The sequence below is a fragment of the Parasteatoda tepidariorum genome, unplaced genomic scaffold (genome assembly GCF_043381705.1).
Source record: "Parasteatoda tepidariorum isolate YZ-2023 unplaced genomic scaffold, CAS_Ptep_4.0 HiC_scaffold_57485, whole genome shotgun sequence".
Classification (NCBI taxonomy): Eukaryota; Metazoa; Arthropoda; class Arachnida; order Araneae; family Theridiidae; genus Parasteatoda; species Parasteatoda tepidariorum.
In genome coordinates, this window is record NW_027261827.1 from 527,625 (window position 1) to 554,456 (window position 26,832).

General features: G+C 29.0%; 1 long non-coding RNA gene across 2 annotated transcripts in view; it reads right to left on the minus strand.

The window, feature by feature from the left end:
* The window catches only part of LOC139424883 (uncharacterized), a 138,467-nt gene that overhangs the window by 12,152 nt on the left and 99,483 nt on the right, over positions 1–26,832 (minus strand). Inside the window, exon 1 of one of the 2 annotated variants that reach the window (XR_011636003.1) lies at positions 2,906–2,990. The exons of the other annotated variant lie outside the window; for it this stretch is intronic. This is a non-coding gene — a long non-coding RNA (uncharacterized lncRNA). Of the gene's footprint in view, positions 1–2,905; positions 2,991–26,832 lie in introns of those variants that run through there. 2 annotated transcript variants of the gene reach the window in all.

Consider the following 26,832-nt stretch of genomic DNA (forward strand, 5'->3'; position numbering starts at 1 on the left):
ATATGTCGTAACTCTCGAACGAAGTTAATGGTCATTTGAATAGTAAGTAAATTCTACACAAAACTAAAAACTTTTGAATTATCAATACTGCACAATTTTAAAAGAATTACATCTAATTATTATTTTTTTTAATATCACCAGCGTGAAGCCGCATGGAGCCCTGTTCAGACTTTCCCTAACCTTTCATGGCTCTGCATACTAAAAGTTACCATTCCATGGTATACTATTTAAATTAGGAAAGAAAATTCATTCAATTCATTTCTAAATAGAATAAGTCCCCTAAGAAACTATAATTTCAAATAAAAGTTTCTTTTTGTTTTAACCGATTAAATATCTTATTTAATAAAGATGAGGGGGACTATCTGATCAATTGTTTCCAATGTGATTTTTATTAGTTATTATTATTTGTTTCCTTTTTTAGCATCGCACATAATTTTTTAATATTACAAAATCAAAACTTAGGAAGACGATGACAATGAAATTAAAGAATCACCTTGCACGAAACTGTCGGAGATAGAGTGAAAGATAGGCGCTATTGTAAATTGGCGAAATTTGATTGTGGTTAAGAGTTCTAAAAAATGTATGATTTTTATATATATGCATATCCGCCGTTGAACAGCCGACATAATTTTGGGTTTATGATTACTAATGTTCAACTCAGTAGCCTTGTAAAATTGAACCAATTCAGAAGACAAGGAAACTCCTCCATCAGTCAGTACCCGCAGAGATATTAATGTGCTATGGGAGCATGGAGGACTTTGCGACTCGACAGATTTAACGAGCATCAGTTACCATTTACTACACGGGGAGTCTTCGGTCGGCGGGGATCGAACCCATGACCTCTTGAATAAGGGCCCAGTGCCTTACCAACCAGACTATCTTGGCCCTATGATGTCTGATTTAGGAAAGTGCTTACCGGACATCCGTAGCTGCTGACACCATAATGCATGGCGTTTTCATCAATGTACGACGGTCTGAAATTGGGCTGCCTGCGTTAATGTTGTCGACCGCAAATTAGAGCAGATCTTGTGAGGATGTTTGATTTCATTTTGTTGAATAAAATAATTTATCGTCATTTTATCACTTTCTTTTCATTCCATTTCTCTCTCTGTCAATCATTTCGTGTTACAGCATGTTTCGTGCTCTGAGTGATTTACGACCATGGATTGAATAGGATGATCACCCTCACTTTATATAGCCCCTGGCCAAATTATTCGACACACTAAGAGATTCTATGTAAAATCTTAATTATCAGGTGATACTAAACAGTTTTATTGTTTTTACGCGAATGAAACCGGTTTGCACTTGTTTACGCTCGTGTATCAATGGGTTAAATTAGACGATATATAATATCACATGTATATCACATGACGATATATAATATCGACGATTGGATAAATTAGAAGATATATTAGATATATATAGAATATTTATTTTATATCAGGTATTATAATAGTATATTATAATAAATAGACGAAATTATTATACGCACTGTAGTTTTTTTAATAATGCACGTTTTCCATGAGTTTATAGGCAATACTTTTGTATTTAAACATAAATGTAAGGGATTTTTATTCGGGAGATTATTTTATATACTTCCTAATTGTATTTATTTTTAACGTATTGCATTACGATGTTAACAACCAATTGATATAAGAGAGTAAACAAGTGCAAATCGGTTACATCAGCGTAAAAACAATGTATAACATCACCTCTGATAATTATAATTTTACATAGACCCTTACAGTGCGTCTAATAATTTGGCTAGGGACTGTATATACGTTCATAATATAAAAAAATAAACAGTCTATTCACACAGACTCCGTGGAAATCCATACGGATTTTCTATCCCTTTTTGGTCATTTCAATGAGGTTTATGAAATACCATTTTGAATGTTATGATACGTGAATTTTGAATTTGATTTATCTATTTTTTATACTCCCAATACGGTGCAGTTACATTTCAAAACCACATCATTATTCCGTACTTATTTTTGGCCATTTCCAAAAATAGGTTTAAGGTCAAAATATCGCATTCAAGTAATCACTTTTTTTTTTTAAATTCACAACGTACTTATTCCATCGTTTTCTACTTTTTTCAATTTCCTTTTGCCGACGTTTCCAATTTCCTAAGCAGCGATTTGGCCATTTCTGCAAAAGTTAGTTTCATTTCCGATGTTTTGATATGATATTATTACGAGAAGCAAATTTAGAATTTGAGTAATCACATTTTGAAGTGTGAAAATCAACTTTCGAACTTACATCTACATTGCTTCAATATATTTTTTTTCTAAACATGTTCTTTGAAACTCCACTATTTTAAACATATTACAGTACTACTTAGAATTTCGAATTATAAAGTAATCACATATTGACAGGCATAATTAGCGACTATTCAATCATGAATCTATGTCGCTTTCTGACGAATTCCTCGTAGTTTTTCACATTCCTATATTTTTAATTTGAGATGACGTATGACACCTGAATTTCGAATTATAGAATGAGCACATTCTGACGCATTTAACTTACGACATTCACTAATGAATCGACGCTGTTAACTGATAATTTTTAGTCCATTTTCTACGTTTTCTTTTTTAAATGTAAGATTCTGATATATGATATTATTACGACACGCGATTAAGAAATTGAATTATCACCTTTTAATATTGCTCTCGACCCTTTTAATACAAATTCATATCTGCTTCGGAGCATTATTAATGCTTTTCATGATTCATTACGGCATGATTTTTCGAAATCTGTTATTTTTATACAAATTTGATAATTGGATACAGCGCAACTTACTAGTTTGACAACAATAAGTTTTTAAATTAATCTCTTTACAAAGTTGCCATTTTTCTGAAAATTGTCAATTTTTAGCAATTTATTGTAAAAATAGTAGTCTTACCTCGAACTTAGTAGCAAACAGTCGAATTTTAGTTGCTATTGGTAGCTTTCTCTTCTCTCTTAAAAATAAAGGCCGCTACCTAAAATTGCAAAGAAAACAATGAGAAATCAAACATTATAATAAGTATTTCAAAGCACACAAGTTCGAAAATTCAGGAGAAAGAGAAGGAACTCAAAAGAGATGGATAAATTTTCTTTACACTTTGATTCGAGTTTTTTTTTTAAATTTTTATCTGATATACAAAAAATTTGGTGGGGGTTAATGATTTTCTATTAAAATCTGGAAGTTTGCAGGGAAAATTCTAATTCATAGACTTTTTGTTAAAAATATGCTTAAATAATTCCCATATTTTTTAGCAGATTGAATAACTATTAAAAAACAAAGGGTTATTTTTTTATGGCGGGCACTTGGAATTATTGTCCATTGGCCACAGAAAGTGCCAGAACTGCTAACTCTCTTTTCATTACCCAGTGGGCACCTGTGGCGAAGCCACGGCGGTGTAGCAGCGTCGCCCACATCACACTATATTTATAAGGCGGGTCACATTCACACACAAAGGAGAAAGGACATAGAACACAGATAAGGAGAAAGAAACATCCATGCCTTGCCCGGGATACGAACCCAGAACCTTTCTGATGCAAGGACAGTTCCCTGCCCCCTACAAAAGCCGGTCGGCACAAAGGGTTATTATTTAGAGGAAAAATTCAATCGTGTTTTCTAGGTAAAAAATAAGCTAAACTCTTTTTGGTCATTTTTTTTTGGTGGAAAGGTTAACGATTTTTTGTTTTGTTTTGGAATAAAAAAAATCAGACTTTTTTTTTTTACTTAATTTGGTTGTAACTTAGTTTTCGGGGGTGCTCCAAAGCATAATAAAAATGTTTATACTTTAAGATTTGGAGGTCAAATTCGACCTTGCTTATAGGTTAAAAAGTAGCTAAATTTTGATTTAACCATAACTTAATTTAGTGGGTGGGGTAACGATTTCCAAATATGGGATAACGATGGCTGAATTAAAATTTCTGGAAGCTTGATAAAATTTTAGTAAGTTTGTTTTTTTTTGTAAAATTAACGACTTCCTTAATAGGGCGCACAATACAGTTTTAGCATTCGGAATTTTTAAAAAAAATGCTTAGATTTATCAAGTGTTTATCAAAATCTGCTTTTGTCAGAATTTTTTTTTCTGCAGGATATCTACCTTGGGCTTAAGCTGTCTTAACATTGACCAAATTTTAAAGGCAATATAAAAATTTTAATTTTTTTAACAAATAGTTGGGTACTTGCACTTCAGGAAGAAGATCGCAGATACCCACTCATGTGATCTATGACGTCAGTGCCAGCTGATCATTTATAAGGAAAATAGCGTGTTAAAATCGAGCTACCTTTCTCCACATAAGTTAGAATGATATTTAAAGTGAAGTTGATTAAATACCGTGTCGTATTGCACATAGAATTCGTTGAAATGTAATTCTTTCTCCTCTTCGTCTTTTACTTAATTTAGAATATTTATTTGTGAATTTTATTGTAACCGTGATAGAATTTTGTTTCATATACCTGACAACTTCGATGCATAATTAGTTTATGTTTTTTATGTCCTATCTCTGTGCTAAATAAGAAATATATAAGGAGAATTAAAATATTTGCGTGAGAATATAGAATGTGTCACTGAAGAGAATTGATACTTGACAGGCTTGGCTTACTCGAAATAGAATGGAAAGAGCACAGTTGCTAACATATACCAAGTTTGATCAACAACAACCAATTATGATCAAGATACCCACACTACATCACTTGCAGGTATCCCTTAAGCTAAAACTTACTTTAGTCAAAACGTTTCGTTTGAATAGCTAACGGAAAGTTTTGGTGATCGAGTGTGAGCTCACGATTTGGTACAATAGGCTAATGTTTTCGAACAAAATTCAAACTTCTGATTTTTTTTTTGTGTGACTGAAAATCAGTTTTTGTCTTTCGTCGTATTTTTATTATTTTTTTTGAAGTGTTGACTAAGCAATTACTTTTCATAAGGGTAAAAATGAGAGACTCAATAAACTAATATTTCAAAACAAAATATGTAAATTTAGTTTAAAAGTTAGCTCTAATCAGCGAAAAGATGTAAAAAAATGCAAAAAGTTTAAAAGATGTAAAAATTTCAGTGAGCAAACTTGGGATTCCGGAAGTTAGTCCATATTAGCTAGCACTACGAGGTGAAATTTTGAATTTGATTTCAGAGTGGCAGATTTTTTAAAAGTTAACTGAAAAAGCAGTTTTGGCCCTAATTTTTATTGGGTATTTAATTTTTATCTAACCATTTTATACAGCAGGCCAACCCTTTGGGGTAAAACTAAAACTTGTGGCTTCTATGTCAAATATCAGTTTACATTTGCTTTAGCTAAAGTAAACTAAATGGGGAAAAAATCTCAAAACCAAGAAAGAGATAAATTAAATTTAGTGGGCTTGTTTGTACAACTAAAATATTATCTCCATGCAGATTTCGCGCTAAGCGCATAAGTTCGGTGCTACTAGCGCCACTGTGAACATGCAAATCAGGGTTGCTTTAAATACGTGTTCAACAGTTCGTAAACATTACCTTTCGTAAGCTTTTGACATCGTGAGTTGAAGTTCAGGAATAATGCCTTTAAGGAGACCTTATCTTAACCCAGCTCCGTGATCTTAATACAGCTCTCTCGGCTTCTCACAAAACAGCAATGAATCAACTAGTGGGATTCGTTCATCGAATTTTTTAGCTGATATAATTCTGGTGGTAGACGCACTATAATGAACTTTTATTTTTAATTTTGGAACTTCTTTTTTGTGGCTCTTATTATTTTGTTTTTCAGCTGAACACATCATAATATTTTATGCCAAATTTAAAATACATTATGTATAAATTGTAAATAAATGTAAATTGTATTTATTAAATGCCTTTATTCATAAAGTTATTCATTTCACTTCAATCCTACGTCTAATTTTCAACGACGAGAAATCTGACGTTTTTTGCTAGTTGTTTCGCAGACGTCTATTAAGATTCACCTCGTGTTTTACCCATATTACGTCTTCCATAATTATTTATAAAACGTCTGTTCTTAGGCCATTGTGGATTATCCATAATTAAGTTATTAGAAAACGTCTAGTAGACGTCGATATTTGATCTACGATGCCTTATGGATAACGTGGATGAATTCTGGACGTCTGCAGGATTGATTTTACTGTTTGGAAATAAAATAAAATTTGGAAATAAAATACGAATTTTTTGAACAAAAATTAGCTATTATTTAATTAGGATGTAAACATTTTGTTGGCTAAAATAGGTTAACGATTTGCTTGCTTGGGTTAACGTATGAAAGCGAATTTCAATCTCGGGTTAAAAATTAATTCTCCAAATCATGTTTTCATAAAATTTTACAGTTGGGTTAAAGAAAATAGCAAGTGAGCTAAGCTAATTCTTTAGTTAGACTACCATTTAGGTTTTAACAATTGTAATTGTATTTAAATGTCTTTGGTTGTCAAATGTATGGCTAATGATTTATTACAATGAGTAATTTTTGAACACGAAGTTCACTCTCTTGGTTTTCAGGTCAGAAGTTAGCTAAAACTTGTTTTTGTCACAAAATTGTATAGTAATTAGACAAATTAAATTTTTTGATGGTTTAATGCAGAGGTGGGCACCACAAATGATATCGGAATGCTTCTGTTAGCAACATTGCGATGGACAGTGCTATATGTGGCGTAACTACCACTACAAATGTTTAATAACAAATCACTAGTATATAAGACATGTTAACTTGATTCTATCCAGAGGTACCTTTTGATAGATGAAGGTTGACATAGTCTTAAAATAATTCCAATAACTGGTGACCCGGATAGTAGAAATAAATATGCCTGATGACGAGAAAGTTGTTAAAGATTCTACAAATGAACTATGCAAAGTAAGTGTGAAAATTCCGCCGTTTTGGATTGATCATCCTGAAATTCGGTTTTTCCAAGTGGAAGCCCAGTTTAAAATAAGTGGAATTCTTTCTGAGGAAACCAAATTTAACTACTTAGTATCGCAGTTAGAACCGACAGATGTTGAAAATGTTTGGGATATTGTAACAAGCAATTCCGATACGAAATATTCAGAATCCAAAACAAGGCTTCTAGATTTATTTAAAGAAAGTGAAAGTACTCGAATAAAGAAACTTATAACTGGAATTGAGTTGGGTAACCTGAAACCAAGCCAATTGTTACAAAAACTAAAATCTGTCGCAACATTGGATGTGTCCGATAATTTAATCAAAACGTTATGGTTAGAAAAACTGCCGGATTCTATGCGTAATATAATACTTGTTAGTGACGAAGAATTACTCAAATTGGCGATCATGGCTGACAAGATTTCAGATATGACACCTTTTAATGAAGTTTTTGGCGTATCAGAAGCTGATAATTGCTCGAATAAAGAACTATTAATGAAAATCCAATCCCTTGATCATCGAAATAACTATTGATCATATATCGAGACCACGTTTAAGGAACGATCCTCAGTGCCGCAGACGACCTCGAAGTACTTCTAAGGGAAAATTTAATCCCAGAGGGAAATACTGTTTCCATCATTTTCGTTTAGGTAACAAATGCCATAAGGATAAGTGTACTCAGCCGTGTAGTTGGTCAACTGATATGTTATCGAATCAGGGAAACGCCGATGTGCAGTAGAGAATGCGACAAGCTCTCCTGTTGATAATATTCCTGATTGTCGCCAATTTCGCTTATTTATAAGAGATAAAAAATCGAAAGTGCGTTTCTTAGTGGACAGTGGGGCAGATCTTAGCATTTTACCTGCGTCAACTAAAGATAAACAATCCATGGATTATAAATTGTATGCAGCAAATGGTACCGAAATTGAAACATATGGTATAAAGATGTTATCCCTTGATTTAGGACTTATGCGAGAATTTCAATCACGTCCGGGTCACCAATGTGGGGATTTAATCTTAGACTATGTCAACCTTCATCTATCACTATACATTAAAAAATAAAAATTATTCTAAAATTTTAAACATATTTATTCTTTGTTATTTCAGCTCATGAATATGCGATACCTACCTATTTTCAATCTGTAATAAACATTGTTTAAAAACAAGTACCGTTCATTGCCTTCTGCTGAACATCTTAAAAAACATCAACCAATTTCAACTTTAGATTTACAGCTAGCCACCGAGGAAAACTTTAAACTAAGTGTCATCGGTTGTAATTTTTCAATGTTACAATTTGTGTATGTAAAATTATTGCGAGAATTTAAAGAAAAGTTTGCTTTGAAATGTGTTTGCGAAACATATTTTCTTGCTTGTAAATGATTTATATACTTATTTTATTATATTTTTATTTCCATCATTGTTCAACTAACAATTTTTAATAATAAATTTGTCTTTTTCAAATATAGAAAAAAATATTTTTTCAAATTCCTACTGCATATTATAATTTTTTAAACTTTGGTAATGAACTAGACTCATTTTTTTTATTGCGAAATTAATTTTATTTCAACTGATTTTGGTGGTTAAAATGTAAAAGCGAATTCTAAAATTTTTACATCTAATGCCTAGATTAACGCAATCAGTTTCCTGCAATGGGCTTCTATGCAAAGATTTTAACTTGTGGTTTAAAATCCGATAAATATTTCTCACTGTCATAATTTTTTTTTTTGGACAGGTTGGCCAGAAAAAAACCTTTAGAGGTTAACGTTTTATTTCAAAAAACTTCTGTTTCACGGTAAATAGATCTATCAGAGGAATGAGCTATCAAGCAATGGGTTATCAATTTTAATGGATTATCATTTCGAATGGGCTAATATTCGGTCAAACTTTTGTTCCAAAGATATCTTTGTTATTGAATTGCCGAACGAAAATTTTTGAAGGACTAAAGTATTTTTTTTTCCAATGCCCGCCTGGGGAATGACCTACGTCACACAGGCAGCTGAAGGGCAGATTTGTTGGCAACTCTTTTAGGGGCACCCTATTAGGTGGGCCAACGTTGCTCCCACAGTTAAGGACAGATAGTACAGAAAGGGAAAGAACATCCATGCCTTGCCCGGAATTCGAACCCGGAACCTTTCTGATGCATGGAGGACTAAAGTAGAGTAACGAAATTTCTACAAGCAGCTAACATTTTGAGTCAAAATTCAATATTGTGATTTCTAAATTCTAATATTTACTTCATCTTACTATTTATGCTGTTATCAACAAATATTTGATGTAATATTTTACTTTTTAAATCTAAGTATATCCCTTGGGTGGGTCGAGGTTCTACATATCTTCCTAAATTTCTAAATAAAAGATTAGTCAACACTTGCTACTGCTTGTTTTAACGGNTAATAAACATTGTTTAAAAACCGTTTATTGCCTTCTGCTGAGCATCTTAAAAACCATCAACCAATTTCAACTTTATAACTAGCCATCGAGGAAAACTTTAAACTAAGTGTCTTTCGATTTTAATTTTCAACGTTACAATTCGTGTTTGTAAAACTATTGCGAGAATTTAAAGAAAAATTTGCTTTGAAATGTGAAACATACTTTCTTGCTTGTAAATGATTTATATACTTATTTTATTATATTTTTATTTCCATCATTGTTCAACTAACAATTTAGTAATAATAAATTTGTCTTTTTCAAATATAGAAAAAAATATTTTTTCAAATTCCTACTGCATATTATAATTTTTTAAACAATGGTAATGAACTCGATTCATTTTTTTATTGCGAAATTCATTTTATTTCAACTGATTTTGGTGGTTAAAATGCAAAGGCGAATTCTAAAACTTTTACATCTAATGCCTAGATTAGCGCAATCAGTTTCCTGCAATGGGCTTCGATGCAGAAATTTTAACATGTGGTTTAAAACCCGATAAATGTTTCTCACTGTCGTAATTTTTTTTTGACAGGTTGGCCGGAAAAAAACCTTTAGAGGCTAACGTTTTATTTTAATAAACTTCTGTTTCACGATAAATGGGGCTATCAGAGGAATGAGCTATCAAGCAATGGGTTATCAATTTTAATGGATTATCATTTCGAGTGGGCTAATATTCGGTCAAACTTTTGTTCCAAAGATATCTTTGTTATTGAATATCCGAACGAAACTTTTTGAAGGAATAACGTTTTTCTTCTTTTTTTTTCCAATGCCAGCCTAGGGAATGACCTACGTCACACAGGCAGCTGAAGGGCAGATTTGTTGGCCACTCTTTCAGGGGCACCCTATTAGGTGGGCCAACGTTGCTCCCACAGTTAAGGACAGATAGTACAGAGAGGGAAAAAACATCCATGCCTTGCCCGGAATTCGAACCCGGAACCTTTTCTGATGCATGTAGAACTAAAGTAGAGTAACGAAATTTCTACAAGCAACTGACATTTTGAGTCAAAATTCAATATTGTGTTTTCTAAATTCTAACATTTACTTTATCTTCCTATTTATGCTGTTATCAACAAATATTTAATGTAATATTTTAATTTTTAATCTCCGTATACCCCTTGGGTGGGTCGGGATTCTCCTTATCTACCTAAATTTCTAAGTAAAAGATTCGTCAACGTTTGTTACTGCTTGTTTTAACGGTAGGTTTATAGATCGTTAAATATGTAAAACTAATTTCAGTCATAGCTACATTTTAGCAACTGAGCTAACGAACAGGGTTGCCGGATTTTAGTCAGATAATACAAAGCTGGTGAGTTTTTTTATTCCAATCACTAAAATAAGATCGGCTAAAATAAATTAAATGCAGGCTTTTATTAAAACAAAATATTTTTCAAAAATCCAGGTGACGTAAAAGAAGCTCGGTAATTTTAATTACATGGTACAGTGCACACAAAAAAAAAGATATCACTCTGAATAACAGTTGTTCTAACTATCGGATTTTCACGTACATGTTCTAATGATCGGGTAATGATCACGTACATGTTTTCATGTTCTGCTGATATCATTTTCAGTGTCAATCTTAATGGTTCTTGGGGGTGACCTCAAATATGCTAATTATTTAGTGATAACTATTAATAAAGTTACGAAATCGGACACAAAAACGTACTTTCTCTGAATAAACATATGTATATATATTTTTACATATTTGGATACTTAACCTTCAAAATATAGGGCATAGCCACAATCTGGGAAATTGCTCCCCATAGTTTAGTCAGGAAAGGGATCCAAAGTTTGGACTTCTTAATGTTAATTTCCCTTTTTGCGTTTTTGGTCATATTTTAAAACTAATTAGGCACTTCAAAAAACAAACAAAAAAAAAATGCACCCACTCATAAAACCCATTTACGCAAAGATAATTTCATGAAGAATTTTTTTTCTTAATAATTATTATTTTTTTATTATTTAATGTAATTATCGATAAAAAAAGTTGAATTTTGAGGTACAATTTTTATAGCATTTTAATCTACGTATTTTTGTATATCAAAATCAGAAGTTTCAACCGTTTTTAGTAGAAACCGAGAAAAATCACAATTGTTTTCAGAAAAATAATTTGGCGAAAGTGAAGAAATATACTAAAATGAGGGAGATTAATATTATTTAAATGCAGATAATTTACGACAAAATGAACTTACGCTTTCGCGTAGCCTAAAAATTTCATTAATTTTCATATCGTAGCGTAATATTTGTTTCGGTAAAAACCGATTGCTAATATTTTTTTTTAATTATAAAATACGATGCTTCTTTTGTAGTCCTAAAATATTTGTAGTACTAAAAATTTATTCGTAATTCAGTAAAGAAATTCGAATAAAAGATTTCATTAAATAAAAAGCATTTCATTCAACGAATATCTAGTTTTATAAAAACATGTTTTTGATAGAATGATTATTCATTGATACAATTTTAATAATATACATACGTATATATAGATTTGGAAAAATATATTTATCAATTTCTTAAGTATATATTTTATACTTATTCATGCAAATACGTATTCAACATTTTTAAGCATCTTAAAATTTTTCAACATCTTATATATTGTTTTAATCTTAAAATAATTTTTTTAATTACCCGTCCGCGTGTGTTTCGCAGAACTATTTTACCAATTATATAATTAAATTTTAACAGTTCTCAAAATCTTTTTCTTTACGCTACCAAGTACATTTTTTTTATTAATATACTAATAATTTTTTTTTTAATTTAGATTTTTTTTGAAGTAAAATTCATTTTTAAATTATTGTCAAGTTTTCATTAAATGAAAACTTAGAATTATTGCTAGCTAGCTGAGAATTAAATCCTGTTAAGAAATTAAATATTCTGCTGATAAAAACTATTCTATGTCAAGCAGCTATTCTATGCTATATACTAAGCATACTGCTAGAGGGACCGGAAAGTAATGTCGTTTCGGTGCATTTGATATTTGTTAAGATTTTATTTTTAATCAATGATGTATTCACCCTCGTTAGCAACAACGATTTCAATGCCAGATCGAAAAATAATGAATAGATTTTTAAGACTAACAAATATTTATTGCGACAGAACGGCATTATTTTCCGGACCTCCTAATACTTTTTTTCGAAAAAAAAATCGTCTTTTTTATTGTTTCTTTTTAAGTAACAAAAAGTAAATGCATATGTGTGCACATCAAAAAACTACAACAGATTGCTTTGTTCCTTAAATAAATGACAAATTGCGCACATGCAATTTTATGTTCAAACTTGTTCTCGCCCCTCTAATTTTAAGAAATTGCCCTCTTAAAAAGGTTAATGTTGAAAAAATTTTGCTTAAAGTTAAAAACTCACCTTCAGAACAATGAAAACAATAAATTTTTATATCAGGAAAATGCCCGATATGCCTAATTTTGTGAAAAAGCAAACACTAAAAATAGAAAATTGTAAAAATATTCCAAAACCGTACAATTTTTAGAATCATCTAACAAAATTGTTTTCTTCACTTTAGAATTTCCTTAACCCTTTGCGGTCGTATTAAGTTTATACATGGGTGTCGTGCTGGTCGGAATTAATTTTCGTTGAACGAATAGTAATACATAATATGCATTAATGCATGATTATGAAGAAAAAATAAAATTTTTTAATTCTTTTTCAAACTTTAGATATATGTAATACCATATGTTTTAATTTTGTGTAAAATATATATTTTAACAATTCTCCATCGTGTGATATCTTTAAAAGCAGTCTCCAATATGAAGCCTTGGTTTTCGAGAACATGTGTCGCAAAAAAAATTAGTATGGCATCTTCCGACTTTGATTTTTCTGTTTAAACACTCAGAATAATTTTTACATCTTCTCCAGTGCCGCAATATATGTAGTTTGCCATTAAGCTGTGGCTAACATCTTTGATGTGGTGGCTGAAAGCAGGCATACGACTGGAACAGTAAAAAAACGTTGGAGGCTGAGAGTAGACATACGACAGCAAAGGGTTAATACAAAAATAAGATATATTAAGAGATTTTTAGACAACACATTATTTTATAGCTGTGATTAATATGTTCAGCATATAATTTTAATATATATATTTTTAAAAAATCATAAAAGGAAATCGTTCTTTTGTTTCTCCGTAAAAAAAAACAAAAATGTTAATGTTTCATTTATGATCAATTGAAACGTGACAATTAACCCCAGAATTGAAATTTGTTTGGAGGTAACATTTAATTGCCTGAAACTGTTAGAAACAATTTAACTTATTAAAAGCGTTAGATTAGAAGCTAAATCTGTTTCTTTATTTTGTTAAGAGCGGCAGGAAAAAGGAGAAAAAGTAGTCCATTAAGTTTAATACTTATATGAATATCCGATTATTAGAACGAAAATTATCCAGGGTCATACCCTTTTTTTTTGGTGCACTGTGCATTACTTGGTATGATTTTATATGATAATTTGAAAATCGTTAGTTTGTTGGAGAAACAGATGTAAACTTTAGAAGCGTTAAGAACAATACTTTTAAACTACTTGAAATTATAATAAACAATTTCCCACAACTTTTACAATCTAATATATTTTAACTAGTACTTTTAACAAATATAAGATTTTTATAAAAAATTCCTGATAAAAATATTTAGCACAATTTACGAAAAATGTTTGTTCAAACAGCAATATTGTATGAATTAAAACGTGACTATAATATATTTAGAATAATATTTTAGGCTGATTTTAAAGTAAGTAGGGTGAATTGCACAAACAAATGAATTACTGTATATTAATCACATTTTAACCATTTTTGTAATAAGTACTGTTAAAAAAAGTAAATAACTTCAATTAGGAAGACATTTTGCTTAGAAAAAATTGAGTGGAAAAATATACTTATTACTAAAGTTTATTTGCACAGTAGAAATTTTAACTATTACAATCTTATTAATAATTAGTTTTTATACTGGGAAAGATGCATTACTCAATGCATTACTCTATAAAATTCTAATTTTTTTTAAATTTATTAATTATTTTATGCTTAACTACAATTTCAATTTGGATAATAAGCCCATTTATTATCGGAACGATTCAATGAAACATTTAATCAGTCACTTCAGTCGTAAATGAAGATAGTTTAATCTTAATTTTTAATAGCAGACTCAAAAATTTTAATCCTAGAAAAAATTGCAGTTAATATGTTTATATTGCATTAATTGTTCATCCAATATCATTAACTTTAGTAACGTTTTAACGGATTCTGGACTATTTCTATCTTAGCTACTTTTACCTATAAAAAGGGAGGTAAACATTTCAGAGAAAGATCTATTTAAAATAATTAAGAAGTATTACATTAAAATATTATACCTTATCTGCAGACCTGGTGATACTTTTAATTTGAATTATATGCCATTTATAATCGAAACGACTCAATAAGCCATCAACCAACACCTCCTAGAAGAAGGAAGGCCTCAGCACGGATCAATTTAGTAGTCCGATCTAACGAAGTTAACTGCGCAGTAGATGAAAAATAAGAAAGATGTCATTTCGTTAAGGGTACTAAGCTGTTCAGTAGTTGAAAATACGAAATATGTCATTACGTTTGGACTACTAAAGGATATTTATGGTAACCCGTCCTAAGGCCTGCTCTTATCTAGGAGGTGCTGCATCAACTCAGCGCTACAGTGGTTAAATCTTAATGGCATAGAAGAGGCTACCATCTACTCAGATTCCCTCTCGTCGCTCCAAGCCCTGGCTGACCCGGAACCTACATCAAACCTCATCAAAGAAACATTGGAATCTTAACATAAAGTTAAATTGAGTTAAAGACCATGTGGGTATCCAGGGCAACGAGGACGCAGATATGGCCGGCAAAAAGCGCCATTAGTTCGGCTACGGTAGATCTCCAATGTCTGGGAAACCCAAAACAAGCAAAAACCGAAATTAGAAGAATTATTCTTACAAAATGGGCAGAGGAGTGGAGGGTTAGCGAAAAAGGCAGGCAAACTTACAAATTTATAAAAACACCATCGGTTACTAGACTGCAGACAAACTTTTATTACAATTAATTTTTAACGGGGCACTGAGTGTTCGGTATGTATCAAAGAAAAATTTTTCAAAAAGACGATAAATGCCCCAATTGCAATGAAATCCAAACCATTAGTCACTTATTATATAAATGTACACGCTTCCGAACACTCAGAAAAGACTTATTCGATAGTATAACCGAGCAACAAATATTTGTAAGTAAAGGATGAAAGATGATCATTAATGAAGTAATTAAAACATCACTCAAAGACCTGCTGTCACTAATAATCTTAATTAACCTCCACTCCACTCTGTATAAATTTTTATTATAAGGTTTTATATTTGTTTTTCAGTAGGTTTTACTGTATGGACCATCGGCCATTTTAGGGTTTTAACTCTTCTCTCACTTTTATTGTTTACCTGTTTTACATTGTTGTTTTTAAACTCACTGTTGTTTTAAACCTGATCCTTATACACCTTTTATTATCTGACTTTTACACTGCCTTTTACTTGTTTAAATATCTCAATTGGGATCTATTTTTATTTTTTTATGTTTCACGCTTTCGTTAACTTCATACTTCACTTAATATTAAATTATAATTTACTTTTTTTGACGCACATTTAATTTATTACATACTTTACTTTGGTCTTAACTCATTAGTGTCTACTTAACTTATTTTACATTATATTTCACAATTTTTTACACGCTTTAACTAATACACTTTTTACCTAATTTGACATACATTTTAGAAACCCTTTTAACTTTACTTTTTTATATCGTTAATTTATATTTTACACACTTCTGTATATTTTACCCATAACATTTTCTGCTTAATACTCAACTTTATTTTTTACGCTTAACTTTTTATTTTACTTTCTGCTTTAATGGCACACGTAACTTAAAGGCGTTACTTTACACGTTACTTTATACTTTAAATTACAGAATAATTTACTTTATACTATGTTTCACGTAGCTAACAATTTAACACATAAATTTACTCTGTGATTTATATTTTACACCTTTCTTTATACTTTTGCTTGACTTTACACACTTTAGCTTTATTGTTTACATTTTTTACATTACGTTTCATCTTATTAGCATTTTTTCTTTACTATATATTTACGCTTTAATTTAGTCTTCGCTTTCTACTTTTCTTGAATTTTTTTATGCTTAGTTTACTTGATATTTTGACTTTATACTTCATTATTCTGCTATATTATATTTACCAAACTACTTTTTACTATCTTTTACTTAATCATACTTTGCAGTATACTTCCAACTTGCAGCTTTATTCTGTGGTTAATAAAGTAATTTTTTTTCATTTCGCGCTTAATCCTTTTATACTTTAGTCTTCACTTCTTATTTTTTACTTTTCAAATTTCTTATTTTACTTTATATGTTACGTTACAATACTTTTCCTTTAATTTTACGCTTTACTTTGTAGTTCACGTTTTACTTCATTCTTTACATCACATACAACTTTCTGCTTTATTTTTATTAACTATACTTCATTCTTTACGACTATGTTTTACGCTTCGCTTTACATTATTCTATTTTTAATTTAAGCTTTACCTTATACATAATTTTATACGCTACGTTTTAGTTTTCTTCACACTTTACTTGATGTTACTGGATAATTTACTTTAATCTTTATTTTATACTCTACGTTAAATTTTTAAACCCTTCACTTAAACTTCAGGTTTTAAGTTATACCTTGTGTTTCACTTTATGCTATACATTTTACTCTTCACTTTATATTTAATACTTTGCGTTACACTTTATGTTTTGCCAAAACTTTACCCAAAACTTTTCGCTTTATTTTAATTTTATTCCTTACATTATTTTTTTTACCTATCACTTTACTTTGTTTCACTTTAACTACTTATTTTTCTTCACTTTTTACTTTATATTTAACGTTTTTTTAATGCTTAGTTTAAAGCCACGTTTCATTTTACCTTAACAATAATTACCTTTTTAATCAACACAAAAATAAATTATTTTTCTCTAAGCTTGTCTTCATACTAAACGCTTTTCTTTATGTTATAATTTATACTTTATTTAACTAATAGCGTTGTGCTACATTTATATTAACTGTTTTTTATTCATTACACTTTTATCTGTACACATTTTTTTACTTTATGTTTTACACTTTAATTTATATTTGACGCTGTAATTTACTTTACCTTCTATCTTTTTGCTTTACCTTTTTTTCATTTTGTATTTTACTCTTTACTTACCACTTTAGATTTTAAGCGTTAATTACCTTAATTCACTTTATAATTTAATTTACACTACAATTTTTATTTTCGACTATATTTTTCTTCATTATCTACTTTATAATACACGGTTTACTTTACAATGCTTTTGACTTTACTCGAATTTTGTTTTAAATTTGACTATAATTTTTAGTTTAGCAATTAGTTTATTTTAGTTATTACTTTACTTTTGAAACGCATTTCGACGTGCACTTTATTTATTCTTTTTACTATATTACTCTGCTTTAAGCTCCACTCTTTTTTTGCTGCAAAACTTCTTTACGCTTTACTTTACATGCGACGCCAACATTTAACTTTTTATTTAACACTTTACATTATATTTTCTACTATTCTTTACTCTTTAAACTTTTATACTTTGCGCTTGACTTTATTTTTTAATTTAATTTTTTCCTTACTTTATGTCTTACTCTTAGCGTAACACTAATATTTATGCTTAGTTTACTTTACGCTTTTACTTTTAATTGATACTTAACTTTGTACCACACTTATTCTCTAATTTCTACTTTTTGTTTTACCCCCTTTTTTTTTTACTTATATTTACAGCGTTCTTATATTTTACGTGTTCATTTTATTTGTGTGTCAGTTGTATTTAAGAGTTAATTTTTCCTTATTCTTTTCATTTCACAGGATCACTTTTTTATGACTTATTTTTACTTTTTTTGTCCTGCAAATTTCATTCTTTTCGGCAAACTTAATTTAGTAAAACATAATTTAGTATTCTTATGCATTACATTTATTTCCTTGTATCCTTATGTATTAATTTTGCGAGTAAATTTTTGCAAACGTTACTCTTACTCGTATTTTCATTTCACGCGTTACTTTTCTTATGCATTTTATTTGTGTGGCTACGAATTCCTTTTACACGGTGCCGTGAATTACGAGTTACTTATTATTACGCGTTTACATTTGTTACCTTTACACTTTTTTTCTACAATGTGGTCATTTTAAGCGTTTATTTTTTTATCGGGTTCAGGTTTCTTATTATTTTCACGTCATTATTTTACGCGTTAGTTCCATTTATGCGTTAATTTTTCTTTTCCTTTACAATATTCGAGATGACTTTTTTACTTTATTTTTATATATTTAATTTTACTCGTTCATTTTTTACGTGTTACTTTTACGTTTTATTTTTCTTTATGGGTAATTACAAATTTATTATGGGTAATCTCAAATTTATTTTTGCGATATTCTTAATCTAACGCGTTATTATAGTTGACAAGTTTTTTCTCCTCGGTTACTTTTTTTTCCCACGAGATATTAAATTTACTCCTTACTCTATTATTTCGGAATAGGCGCTCATTTGACGGGTTATAGTAAATTATGAGTTACATTTCTTTATGCGTTAAATTTTTATTTCTATTATTTGTTACTTTTACGCTTTTTCTTTTATTATGCTGTAATTTTAAGCATTTGTTTATGCGTCCCTTTCTTATTACTTATGCACGTATAGTAGTATTTAGGCGCTATTATACATACTCTTTACTTTCCTTATGCGTTACTTCGTTTATGGGTAATTTATAAATTTTATACATCCCTTACGTCAGTTTTTTAAGTGTTACTTTTACTAGTTTGCTTTTCTTAGTTATTTTTTTTCTGCGTTATTTTTACCCATTTATTTTATTGCTTTATTTCCTCTTTAAAAAAAAACTTATTTTATGCTTTCCTCAACTTTCAGTCATTATTAAAACAGGTTTTAAGTTATTTTTATACGTTATAATAGTTTATGAGTAATTTTTGTTTTAAGTTTGTTTTGTGCACTCTTTTCCTTGATAACTTTAACGCGTTTACTCTTCTTTAGCAATGTTTTTTCTTCAACGAGTTATTATATTTTACGTGTTAACTTTTCTTATGAATTAATTTTACGAGTTTTTTCTCCTCGGGTACTTTTTCTTCTCCGCGATATTAAATTAACGCGTTACTCTTATTATTCACATTAGCGCGGAAGTGTTCATTTTACGTGTTATCGTAAATTACGAGTAGTATTTCATTATGCGTTACGTCTTTGCATTGAGTTTCATTATTTGTTACTTTTATACTTTTATTATGCAGCAAATTTAAGTATTTATTTGTTCCTGCGCTATTTTTTTTTTACTTGCTAAATTAACAGATTATTCCCATTTATCGTTACATTTACGCGTTATTATACAAACGTCTTAGTTTTGTTACTTTTAGGCGTACGCTTTTCTTACTTGCTAATTTTTTCGAGTTACTTTTCATTATGAGTTATTTATAAATTTTATAATTTATTTTTTATTTTTAATATATTTATGCTTTATTTGTAAAGTTTATTTTTCTTTTGCGATATTATTAATTTAATGCAGTGTTTCCCAAACTTATGACTTTTGTGTACCCTTGCTAAATTTTTCGCAATGCTGTGTACCACTAATGAGAAATGAATGTATTTTTTTTGAAAATATGTTTTTTTTTCTTTCTTTTTTGGTACAAAGTTTTGTTAATAAATTCATTTGCATCAGTGAGAAGTATATTATTTTTGCTATGATAAAAAAAAAAAAAAATTTCTCACAGAAGTTAAAAATCACAACTGGTTGTCGTCATCAATAATTATTAAATGTTAACTCAGCAAAAAATAGCCAATAGAAAAATACGAACTCATAAGTTTTCATGGAGCTTTGCTTTTAAATAAAACTTTTTGAAATGTTCGATTGTTGCAAGATATTTCGCTTAAGAACGCGTACCCCTGTTAAACTGTTCCCGTACCCCTGGGGGTACGCGTACCACACTTTGGGAAACACTGATTTAACACATTATATTTTCTTCGTTAATTTCTTATGCATTAATTTTACAAGTTTTTCTTACGGATTATTTTTTCTCTCTAGCGATATTATATTTAAGAACAAAAATTTGTTTCATGAAGGAAAATGTACCGTGCAAATGTGACACATTCCTTTCTTATGAATTACACGGCATACAAGATCTTTTTAATATGTCATTGCAAAATACGAGTTAAATTTTTTATGCGTCACATTTTCTTGTTTAGTTTTCTAATTTGTTACTTTCTCTTTTATTATGCGGTAATTTTAAGCATTTATTTTGCTTATGTGTTCCTTCCTTGTTACTTTCACGCATTAGCTCAATTTACGCATTATCATATAATACGCTTTACTTTTTATTCGTTACCTTTGTCGCATTACGATTCTTTATGCTTTAAATTAATTGTACAAATATTGCTTTACTTTTTTAACGAGTTACTTTTCTGCGTTTTATTTATGGCGAGTTACTTTTCTTATGCGTTTTTCTTTTAACTTTCACGAATTATATACATTAGTTTTGCGTATTTGTATTTATTTACACGTGGCGTTTTTTTTTATGGATTTTTTTTCGTTTACTTTTCTTATGCGTTATTTTTACACGAGAACAAAATACTTCAGTTTTTTAAACGTTACTATTACTCAATTGCTTTTCTTAACTATTTTTTAGTTTAGTTTAGTTACTATAACGTGTTATTATGTTTTATGCGTTATTTTTCTAAAGATGTTACCATTTAGAATTCAATTTTCTCATATATTACTATTACTCTTCTTATGCAGTAATTTTAATTCTCTCCGTCAAGCTTCATTTAAATTTTTAAAGCGTATATTTAATTTATGCATTATTTTTCGCGTTACTTTTAAGCGAATGCTTCTATGCCTTATTTTTAAGCATTACTTCCCTTCATGCTTTAATATATCTACATTTAGCTTTATATTTTGTTACATTTAGATATATATTTCTTTATGCGTTACTTATACATCTTCAATTTTGGTATTAACGTTATTTTTACTTTTCCTATATCAGTTTCTTCCTTTTTAAATTATTTTTGTGGTTTATTGTTCACTTTACATTACTTTTCTTATGCATTACTCTTTTGTGTTTATACGTGTTTACTTCTATTCAGCGTTACTTTTACGAGTTTTTTCTCTGGTGCCATTATTATAGCACATTGTATTTTAGGCGTTACTTTTCTCAAAGTGTTACCTTTAAGAATTTACATTTCTTAGGCGTTTCTTTTGTGGTGCAGTACTTTAACGTGTTGCTCTAATTTGTTTTTTTGTTTTTGCTTTTTAACGTACTACTTATTTATGCATTTTTACATGTTTACTTTAACTCGTTATGTTTACACGTTTAATTTTAATTCTCTGCTTTTTTTCATGCGTTATTTCTCCGTGTTTTTATTTTTATGCATTACGTTCATCCTTCTCATGCATTACTTTTACTCTTTAAACATTTTACTTTCACGCGTTATTTTTTTACTCTTAACTTTTACGCCTTTGCTTAATTATGCGTGTTTTTTTACGTTTCTTTTACGCTTCATTTTTATGCTCCGCATTGACGTTTTATTTTCGATTAGTTTGTTTCAATTTACATGATTTTTTTTAATTTTTTATTACGTGCTACGTTTGCGCGGCTAGTCAATTTTTGCCTAACATTTACCCGTTCATTTTATTTTAGGTGCTATTATGTTTTATGCAATACTTTTCCTCGTGCGTTTCATTTGCTAAACATAATCGTATTTTACGAGTTATTTTTCTCTGTGCGTAATTCTTGTTATACGATACTTATTCCTTTTCTTATGCGAAACTATTACACGTTGCTCTACTTCCTTTACTCCACACTTCACGCGTTACTTATACCTTTGCGCATTAGTTATATTATACTTTAATTCACGCACTTATTTAAAAATATTTTTTACTTATCTCTAAAATCCTTCTACGCATTTGCTTTTTTACGTGTTACTTCTACTTTTTTATGTGTTACTTTTACTTGTTCTGCTCTTTTTAATTTAGAGTTACATTTCTTAATGCTTTAATTTACATTTTTTACTATTCTTTACTTCTTAAACTTTATAGTTTACGCTTAAATTTTATACTTAACGCTTGGCTTTATTTTTTAACTTAATTTTTTCTTTACTTTATATGTTACTCTTTGCGTTACACTTTACACTTTACTTTACGTTTTTACTTAACTGATGCTTTACTTTGAGCAACTTTTATTCTCTAACATAATTTCAACTTTTTGTCATTCGTTTTCTATTTACTTATCTCACTTTCTAATATTTAGCATTTTACTTATTATATTTTACGCTTTACACTAAATTTCTTTTCAAATTTTACGCTTTGCTTAACATTAATATTTAATGCATTACTATACAAAATTTTGATTTTCGCTTCACTTTTTTTATGCTTAACTACACTTTTAATTTGGATAATACCCCCATTTATTATCGGGATGATTGAATAAAACATTTATATCTTAAATTCGTTAATTGAATTTTTTAAGCAAAATAAAAAGTTATGACAAAGCAAACTCGACATAACTGTTCATGAAAAAAAAAATATTTCGTTAATCTTACAAAATATGATTTAATTTTTATCGCAATTTAGGACCATAGCAGAATGAACAAGGCTTAAATACAGTTTAACAAATTTAACTTTTTAAACTTTGAGATTTACTCATAAACTATTTTAACTGGATAATGCACAATACTTAATTGAGATATTTCAGTGAAACATTTATTCACTTTTGCTACAAAGGACTTAGTTCGAGATGTTTTCATTTTCATTAATAGAAAACACCGTTCTCTATCAGGACCTATTTTTCGCCAGTCTACGTCGAGATTTTGAAATGCTTGCAGAAGAAAAATTAATCATTTAAATTTAATTGCATAGCGAATTTTTTCCCCGCAATAAAAACCTTTAAAAAAAAGTGGTTTTAACCTAATTAGAAGGCATTAAACCATTCTAAAAGAAAACTATTACTTTATTGTTTGAGGTTTTGACAAATATAATGGTTTGGATAATTTTTGAATGTATTTTCATTTAAGTATAGGAAGTAAGGTATGATATTAATATATTTCTTTATTTATATTAAGTATTATTATTTTCCCGAAAATTTATATAAATGCTAATTAATATGAACGAAGATTATTAAATTCTTTGAGTGTTTAAATGACTTACCTTTAAAAAAAAACTATGATGTCGGCTTTTGGTCAAATGTAGATTTCCTAAACGCTTCGAAAGCTGAAAAAAATACCACACACTGATTAAAATTATATAAATATTATTCAACACAATTATAGGGGCCTTTCAAACACTACTTAAGGACATAGAGGTACATATTGGTAATTTGCTTATATTTGATGACAAGGGGCAGGTAGGATGCAAGCAATACTTACGTATGTCATTTAAATCATATGATAATTTCAAGTATATTTATGTAAAAAGGAAAAGAACAAAAAAAATGATAATTTGGGAAAAATTACACTTGAAACAATTTACATCTGAAATAACAGTTTGGAGAAAGAAAAAAATTTGGACAAAAATTGCTTTTTCCTAGAATTTTAACCATTTTAGAAAAACACCGAAGATTCCTAAAGAATATTCTTCGTAAAANTATTTGATGAAAAAAATGAACTTTTATAAAATGAAATATCTACTATTGCTTTTTTTTTGAAAAGTTATATGATTTATTTAAATTAAATTCTAAAATTAGATTACTTCAGAAAAACAAGCTTTATTTGAACGACCTCATATAAATAGAAATATCTCAGGTTTAGGATATTTAAGTTATTAGTTGTTCATTATGAAGAGATTTATAAAGAAATCAAGTATTATCAGCAAATTTAGAAACGCATAATAAATTTTTAATTTTGGGAATTTTGATGAATAATCAAGATTAGATATTCATAATTAATTTCAATTCGTTCATAAATGTAGAAAGTTAAATCTTAATGGTAAGAAACAAAAAATTTAATGCTAGAAAAGATTGCAAGTAATAAGTTTATTTTTTATTAATTGTTTTTCCAACATTATTAACTTTAGTAATGTTTTAATGGTTTCTGCACGCGATTTGTGTCCTTACTTTCAAATATAAAAAAGGGGAGTAAAACATTTCAAAAAAGAATCTATTTAAAGTAATTAAAGAGTTTTAAGTTAAAATAATTTGCCTTATTTGCTGACTTTGCATCACATTGAACAATATGATATTGCGATCACGCAATTAATATTTTAGGCTGCTCAATATTTTTTGTACCCATGCGCCTTGAAAAAAATTAGAAGTTTAAACTTTTAACTATTTTATTTAAAATTTATTAAACTTAAATTTATTGCTCTATTTCTCAATATAAAAAAAAGACAGAGAAAATATTTAGAAGAAAAAAACGACCACATCCATATTTGTAAACTTTTATGGTATCTATTTCCAAATTAAATTATTTTTTTCTTTTATAGAAGAGCTAACTTTTCAACACTTTTTGTTGAACTGTTGATGATAATTGCAGTTAGAAATATATATACATACCTATGGGTTTCCACTGTCAGTAAAACTGTTTAAAGTGGTGACAAAATTTAGAGAAAACTAGATGATTTAAACTTCCAATAAATTTTTAATTTGAAAGAAATATGTATAGAAATATATATTTAATTTGAAAGAAATACGCATATCGAATTTCTAAAATGAAAGTTAAAGTTTTTTTCAGTAGCCTAGAAAAATTTTAGCTACCACTACTTTATTTTTTCAATGCCGTGGCAACCCTGATAATATATAATCTGTAGCTTTATAAAAAATTTGGAAGAAATAAATATGCTTTACTTACAGCAAAAGTCTTCAAATCTCCAGAAGTGTTCGAAATTGAATTTTCGGAATTGTTCAAAGAAGTCCAGCAGTTCTACCATGTTTGAATCATCCAAACGAGTTCTCATCTACCAAAATACTATGCAAAATAATCCTAAAAATCTAAAACATGTTGTATTAAAAAGAATAGCATGTTAAATATCATTAATTTCGCAAGAGATCGAAAGCAAACTTGGAATAATTAAATGTTTTAAAATTAAAATAAAGTATGAGAAGCATGCGAAAACAAATGATAGGAAGAAAATGATAAGAAAAACACTATAGTAAAAAAGGGAATAATAAATAAAACATTGCTTAAGAAACTCAATGAAAATTAAAAAAAACCACCATGTGGAAAAAAAAAACAGACGCGTTCAAATGAAAAAACAAGAAACAAAGCGTGAGCAATTAGATTTAAAAAAAAACGTAANAAAATCAAACACCATGAATGTAATTAAAACAAAGGAACATAACAGAACATAAAGAAAGAAGGGAGAACAAACATCATGGAAAAAAAACGGAAAACATTATGGAAAATTAAAGCGGAAAACAAACACAATGAAAGGGCGAAAAACGAAACACTGCAATAAAAAAGAAGAGAAACTAAGTGTGTCCAGAATAGACAGGGAAAAAAAAGAATAAAAAGCACTGCCAACAAACAGAATAAAACAATGACAAAAGGGAAATATAACAACAACAAAAAGGAAAACAAAACAAAATCATTGAATGGAAAACAAAGCGCAATGAAAAAATGAAAAACGAAACAACCATAAAAGAATAATAAAAAGACATAAAACAAAATACCGATGAAAAAGGAACACAAACATAATGGAAAAACGAAAAAGAAGCATAATGAAGTAGCCGAAAATAATCATAATGTAAAAAAGAAAAAAAATGAAGAGAAAAAACAATGTGAAAAGGAAAACAAACACATTGATTACAAGAAAAACAAAGCACCGTAAATCAAACAGAAAACAAGCATAATGAAAAAAAAAGCACAAACAAACAAAATGACAAACACCATGAGCAAACAGTAATCAAACACAATACAGAAGCAAAATACGGAAAACAAACACGAAGAAATAAAGGAAAACAAAGCAACCAAAATAAATGGATAGAAAAACAATGATATAAAAGACAATGTACATAATTAAAGGAATATAATGAAATAACGTAAAACAATTGCAATGAAAAGACGAAAAAAAAAAAAACGTCATGAANCAAAGCAAAAAAAAGGAAAGACCAAACATGAAAAAAAAAAATGAAGAGAAGAATAAAGTACTGTTAAGAAACGGAATACAAACGTTAAAAAAAAAGGAAAAGAAAAACAAAACTCCACGAACAAATCGAAGACAAACACAATGAAATAACAAAAACAAATATTATGAAGAGACGGAAAACAGACATGAGGAAACGGAAAACATTTCTAATAAAAAGTTGATAAATAAAACATCGTAAACCAACGGAAAATCTATGTAACGGAGAACAAACCCAATGAAAAGACAAAAAACAAAACACCTCGAAAAAAAAGAAAAGGAACACAAACATTAAAAAATACGAAAACAAACATAATGAATAAATGGAAAACAAACATTGGAGAGACGGAAAATGAAACACCACAAAATGAAAATATGAAAGAAAAAGCACCTTGAACCAATGGAAAAAA